Source organism: Bison bison, unplaced genomic scaffold (genome assembly GCF_000754665.1).
Source record: "Bison bison bison isolate TAMUID 2011002044 unplaced genomic scaffold, Bison_UMD1.0 scf7180017864300, whole genome shotgun sequence".
Taxonomy (NCBI): domain Eukaryota; kingdom Metazoa; phylum Chordata; class Mammalia; order Artiodactyla; family Bovidae; genus Bison; species Bison bison.
Genome location: NW_011494872.1, coordinates 1,025,803 through 1,033,306, shown reverse-complemented (window position 1 = coordinate 1,033,306; position 7,504 = coordinate 1,025,803).

Genomic DNA, 7,504 nt, shown 5'->3' with positions numbered 1-7,504 from the left:
CTTTCAGTGAATGTCATTGTCAGTGGGGTTGATACTTGCCTTCTCATTCTAAGTGTTTGCTGTGAGTGTTAGAAATACAAATGATTTCTCTTCCCCTTCCTCCCTGTCCATCTGTCTGAACGTCCAGGTAGAACAGGCCATTCAGGGTCACACAGGGCTCAGGGAGTGGAGCTAGACCATGTTTCTCAGGCCCTCAGTGCTGGGCATCATTTGGTGTACTCTCCGTGTACCTTCCTTAGCCTGGTGTCCCTTCAGACCTTTCCTTCAGGCTTGTTTGTGTTAATGTTCTTTGTGTATTAGGAAACAAATCCTTTATAAGCTCTGTGTATGCAAATATTTGTCTCCCAGTCTGTGTTGTGTCCTTTACGTTTTTCATAAGATCTTTACCAGAGTACAAATCTTTGATTTTACAAAGTTCACTGTAATCCTTTGTTATTCTTTGTGTAATGCCTTTTTGTATTGTGTGTGAAGACTCAGAGCTCATGTCTAATTTCTGCTCGATTTCCTTCTGGATTTGTGATATGTTTTGCATGGAAAATGTGTCTAGGAATAATTTGAAGTGAATTTGTTGTAAGGTGTCAAGTTGCCATCTACATTCATGTCATCACCTCTGGTTCCCAAGTTCATTGCTCCTAAACTCTTTTGGAGACCTTATCAGAAAGCTGGTTGTTTTTCAGTTATAATTTCCACAGTTTAATGGATTCAACAGTTCTACCAGCAGGGATGCTGTGTCCAGTGAAAGGTGAGTCAGGTGTGGCCTCACTTTCAGCACCGACCCCCAGGTCGAGTTGACAGGGCACTGATCTTACATCTGTGAGCCACAGGTCACAGGCATTCTTGTGTGCCCTTGGCTGTGTTAGCAGCTGAAGGGAGTTTAGTCTCCGCAGGTGCCCACCAGGCCTTCGGCTTTGGACCACCAAAGGTGAGGATCTCAGATGACAGGAAAAACTGTGCCAGAAGTGGAGTGGGATCCACCCTGAGGATGGGCACTGATAGTAAAGAGATGCACCTGTGGTACCTTGATGCATCCTGCACACTCTTGTCCCAGAGAGAGAGAGAGATGTCTATGGGCTCTGCTAGGCCCTCTGCTCCCTCTTGTGGTCCTGAAGGCTGGCTGTCACCATCCTGAGCACCTAGGCGCTGAGATGATGACCATTGCTCTCTGCACTGTGTTTACCTTTGCCCGCATGTACATCCGAAGCATCAGGCCATCTCTGAGCTACACTAGAAATGTGCATTGCCTCTTATTGGACCTGCACATGTTTCTTCTCTTTCCTTACAGAATATTAATTTTCTAGAGCATTTGGGGGCCACAAGGATGTTGGGTCTTTCTCTGGCCTTGTCTTATGAGGAACACTTGTCCCTTTGTTGGTGTGGGTTTATCTTTCCAATTCTCCTGCTTGGTTTATTTTTGTGAGTTTGTTTGTGCCAGCAGAAGAACTTAGCATTTCCCTTTTGGGTGAAGTGTCACACTTACAACAGCAGTGCATACCCATCTTTGCCAAAAAGGCTTCATTTTGCAGATGACATCTCAAAACCACCTCCACCGCCCTTTCTGACACCAAGATTCTATTTCAAATGAAATCAAAACAAGAGTACCCTAGTCCAGTCTTAAATTATGTGGGCAGTCAGAAAAAGCCACCTTTTCTATGGTTTCATTGGTAGGCGTTTATTGGAGACATCCAGAATACGGGAAGAAACAGAGAAAGAGGAAGGTTACAGGTTGTCAACAGCCTCATATATGCAGATGATACCACTGTAATGGCAGAAGGCAGAGAGGAACTAAAGAGCCTCTTGATGAAGGTGAAAGAGGAGAATGAAAAATCTGGCTTAAAACTCAACATTGAAAAAACTAAGACCATGTCATCTGGTCCCATCTCTTCATAGCAAATAGATGGGGAGAAGTAGGAACAGTGACATATTTTATTTTCTTGGGTTCCATAATCACTGTGGATGATGACTGCAGCCATGTAATTTAAATACACTAGCTTCTTGGAAGGAACGCTATAACAAACCTAGACACTGTATTAAAAAGCAGAGACACCACTTTGCCAACAGTTGTCCATATAGCAAAGCTGTGGTTTTTCCAGTAGTCATACTATATGGATGTGATAGTTGGACCATAAAAAACGTTGAGTGCCCAAGAATCGAAGCTTTCAAATTATGCTGGAGAAGACTCTTGAGACTTTCTTGAACAGCAAGAAGATTAAACCAGTGTGTACTAAAGGAAATCAGTCCTGAATATTCATTGGAAGGGCTGATGCTGAAGCCAATGCTCCAATACTTTGCCCACCTGATGCGAAGAGCCAGCTCATTGGAAATGACCCAGATGCTTGGAACAATTGAAGGAGACGAGACAAGAGGGGCAGAGGATGAGATGGTCAGGTAGCATCCCTGGCTCAATGGATATGAATTTGAGCAAACTGCAGGAGACAGTGGAGGACAGAGGAGCCTGGCTCGCTGCAGTTCACAGGGTTGCAAAGAGTCAGACACTACTCAGCGACTGAACAACAGCAACGAGTCATTGTCTTGGCTCTTAAAATATGCTTAAGTTTTAGGTTTTAATGTATTTTGTCTTAAATTGTCTTGAGTAGTGTGCAATTGCTAGTATGTTAAAGATTACAACTGTTTGGATATTCTAAACTGATTGACAATATTTTTATTAATCTCAAAAAATTTTGGTAGTGACCTTGGTATTTTTATTTTTAACTATACTAATCATATTAGATGTTGCAAAACATGTTTCAGTAAACTAATATTTACAAATATTTATCTCTATGCTGTGAGAAAATATCAGGCATGGCAATATTTTAATTTGAAAACAAGCTAAGAAGTCTATTTTAGATGTGCTACAGATAATTTGTATTCTTTTAAAGCCATGAAAGTAAAATTTTAAAACATTCTGATTTCAACATATTTAAAATATGAATACATTAACGTGTTTTCATACACTTCCATCTTCAGTTCAGTTTAGTCACTCAGTCATGTCCGACTCTTTGCGACCCCATGAATCGCAGCACGCCAGGCCTCCCTGTCCATCACCAACTCCCAGAGTTCACTCAGACTCACGTCCATCGAGTCAGTGATGCCATCCAGCCATCTCATCCTCTGTCATCCCCTTCTCCTCCTGCCCCCAATCCCTCCCAGCATCAGGGTCTTTTCCAATGAGTCAACTCTTCGCATGAGGTGGCCAAAGCACTGGAGTTTCAGCTTTAACATCATTCCCTCCAAAGAAATCCCAGGGCTGATCTCCTTCAGAACGGACTGGTTGGATCTCCTTGCAGTCTTCTGCAAGTCTCCAAGAGTCTTCTCCAACACCACAGTTCAAAAGCATCAATTCTTCGGCGCTCAGCCTTCTTCACAGTCCAAATTAGGTGTTGTTGTTGTTGTTGTTGTTTTTTCAATCACTTTTAAATTCTATGCATATTGTCTGCCCATAGCATATGTTTAGTAAAGATCTTTGCACTAGTGAATAAATGAATAATTCAGTGCCCTTGAGGATCAGGGAGGAAAACTCTCTTCTATGCCACTAGTGAAAATAGACATTTTTATAACCTGACAGAGGGCATGTGAAGAAAAAATAATGACAGCATGTTCATAATTGTAAGGGATTATGTGTCTCTCACCAGGCCCACCCTCCGTGTCCCCATCTCATTCAACTCCCTGGAGTGGAAGGTCCTTGTCACTGATACTTTCCTTTCTTTACACACGTGTTTCCATCTCTGAATCGTGCAGGGTTTCCTCCCATAAGACAACCCTGGGTCTGTAACGGACCCCAGAGCACACATTTCCTCCAAACCAGCCCCTTAAAACCAGCTCCAGCTATAAAATAAGCCTTATTAATATATTACCTGAATATAAATAATAAACTAGTGAATAAAACAAAAAAAGAAAGACTCATAGATACAGAGAACAAACTAGTGGGAAGAGGGAAGAGGGAGGGGCAGTATAAGACTGGGGATAAGGAGGTACAAAATTTTATGTTTAAGCTACAAGGAAATATTGTACAGCACAGAGGATATAGCCAATGTTTTATAATAACTATAAACAGAGTCAGTCGCCTCTGACTCTGTGACCCTATGAACTGTAGGCTGCCAGGATCCTCTATCCTTGGGATTCTCCAGGCAAGAACACTGGAGTGAGTTGCCGTTTCCTCCTTCTGGGGATCGTCTTGACCCAAGAATGGAACTTGCATCTCCTGCATCTAATGCATTGAAGGGGCTTCTTTATCCATTGAGCCAGGTCCCATAAATGGAGTATATACTTTTAAAATTGTGAATCAGTGTCTCACAGACTTTATTGTATATCATCTATACTTCAATAAAAAAGATTTTAAATGAAAAAATTTAAACAATTATATAGAAAGTAGAGAGGAAAACACAGGGGAGCTTCCAGAAAAGGAAAGCTCTGTGCTGCTCAGTTCAGTTCAGTCACTCAGTCGTGTCCGATTCTTTGCGACCCCATGGACTGCAGCAGGCCAGGCTTCCCTGTCCATCACCAACTCCCAGAGTTTACTCAAACTCATGTCCATCGAGTTGGTGATGCCATCCAGCCATCTCATCCTCTGCCGTCCCCTTCTCCTCCCTCCTTCACTCTTTCCCAGCATCAAGGTCTTTTCCAATGAGTCAGTTCTTTGCATCAGGTATTTGAGTTTCAGTTTCAGCATCAGTCCTTCCAATGAATATTCAGGATTGATTTCCGTTAGGATGGACTGGTTGGATCTCCTTGTTATCCAAAGGACTCTCAAGAATCTTTCCCAACATCACAGTTCAAAAGCATCAATTCTTTGGTTCTCAGCTTTATACTCCAGCTCTCACATCCATACATGACTACTGGAAAAATCATAGCTTATACTAGACAGACCTTTGTTGGGAAAGTAATGTCTCTGCTTTTTAATATGCTGTCTAGGTTTCTCATAGCTTTTCTTCCAAACAGCAAGCATCTTTTAATTTCATGGCTGCATTCACCATCTGCAGTGATTTTGGAACCCAAGAAAATATAAAGTCTTTCATTGTTTCCATTGTTTATCCGTGTATTTGCTGTGAAGTGATGGGTCCAGATGCCATGATCTTAGTTTTCTGAATGTTGAGTTTTAAGCCAGCTTTTTCACTCTCCTCTCTCACTTTCAACAAAAGGCTCTTTAGTTACTCTTCATTTTCTGCCATAAGGGTGGTGTCATCTGTTATCTGTGTATCTGAGGTTATTGATACTTCTCCAAACAATCTTGATTTTGTGCTGCTGTTTAAGAAAATAATGTCCTGGACAAGAGCCCCACAGCTTCTCCTCAGGTGCTGTGGCGCCAACAGGGAGATCTCTTTTCCTTCAGACGTGGCCACACGCAGGCACTTGTCCCAAAGGCACTGTGATGCCCCCTCAGTCATCCTGAGCTGGGGGAAGAAAAATCTCTTGGCTGCAGGGAAGAATGGCCTGCAAGTAAGTGGACAGATTGCTCTGGAGCCCTGCACACGGAAGAAAGGACGGGTTCTTGCGCCCCCTGCCGGCCATCTTATGGCAGAGCAGGACGCTCAGAACAGCATTTGGAGAGGGACATGCTCCCCACCCTCACCCCACCCCGCTTGTCCAGGGTTGATAAAATTACTAAATGTATCAATGTCCCAACCTCTCTGCTGATGACACTGGTGATGCCCTGCTCCCGTCATGCCTGCTTTCCTGCTGGACATGGGTCTCACCCCTTGGAACCACAGCCTAGAGAACAAGAGTCATTAGCTTTTTATGCCACCTGAAAAAAATCCCCTCTATTCTGTCCCTAGAAAAGAGCTGCACATTTTCACCATCAGATTTTCCACTGGATCATTAACCTGATTATATAAATGGCTATCAGATACATGAAATGGTGCTCAACATCACTAACCATCAGGGAAATGCGAATCAAACCCTACTGAGTGATCATCTTACACCTCTTACAATAGCTGTCATAAAAATGATCAGAAATAAATGCTAGCAATAACGTGCAGCAAAGGGAACTCTCTTGCAGTGTTGGTAGGCATGTAAATTGCTGCAAATGCTACGGATAACAGTCAAAATATTAAAAACATAGTTCAGTTCTGTCGCTCAGTTGTGTCTGAATCTTTGCGACCCCATGGACTGCAGCATGCCAGGCTTCCCTGTCCATCACCAACTCCCGGAGCTTGCTCAAACTCATGTCTATCGAATCAGTGATCCCATCCAACATCTCATTCTCTGTAGTCCTGTTCTCCTCCCTCCTTCAGTCTTTCCCAGCATCAAGGACTTTTTCAGTGAGTGAGTTTTTCACATCAAGTGACCAAAATATTGGAGCTTCAGCTTCAGCATCAGGCCTTCCTGTGAATATTCAGGACTGACTTCCTTTACAATTGACTGGTTTAATCTCCTTGCAGTCCAAGGGACTCTCAAGAGTCTTCTCCAACACCAAGTTCAAAAGCATCAACTCTTCAGCGCTCAGCTTTCTTTATAGTCCAACTCTCACATCCATGCTTGGCTCCTGGATAAACCACAGCTTTGACAAGATGGACGTTTTTTGGCAAAGTAATGTCTCTGCTTTTTAATATGTCATCTAGGTTGGTCATAGCTTTTCTTCCAAGGAGCAAGCGCCTTTTAATTCCATGGCTGTAGTCACTATTTGCAGCGATTTTGGAACCCAAGGAAATAATGTCTACCACTGTTTCCATTGTTTCCTCATCTGTTTGCCATGAAGTGCCATGATCTTAGTTTTCTGAATGTTGAGTTGTTTTTAAGCCAGCTTTTTCATTCTCCTCTTCCACTTTGATCAAGAGGCTCTTTAGTTCCTCTTCACTTTCTATCATAGGGTGGTATCATCTGTAGAGGTGAGGTTATCAATATTTCTCCCTGCAATCTTGTTTCCAGCTTGTGCTTCATTCAGCCTATCCCTTCACATGATGTACTGCACATATATGCAGAAGGAAATGGCAACCCACTCCAGTATCCTTGCCTGGAAAATCTCATGGACAGAGGGGCCTGCCTGGTGGGCTGCAATCCATGGGCTCGCAAAGAATTGGGCACAACTGAGCAACTAACACTTACACTTACTCTGCATATAAGTTAAATAAACAGGGTGACAATATACAGCCTTGACATACTTCTTTCCTAACTTGGAACCGTCTGTTGTTCCATGTCCAGTTCTCAATGTTGCTTCTTGAACTGCATACAGATTTCTCGGGAGGCACGTCTGGTGGTCTGATATTTCCATCTGTAAGAATTTTCTACAGATTGTTGTGATCCACACAGTCAAAGATTTAGGCATAGTCAATAAAGCAGAAGTACATGTTTTTCTGGAACTCACTTGCTTTTTTGATAACTCAATGGATGTTGGCAATTTGATCTCTGGTTCCTTTGCTTTTTATGAATCCAGCTTGAATATCTGGAAGTTCTCATTTCACCTACTAGTTAAGCGTGGCTTGGAGAATTTTGAGCATTACTTTGCTAGCGTGTGAGATGAGTGCAATTGTGTGGTAGTTTGAGCATTCTTTGGCATTGCCTTTCTTTG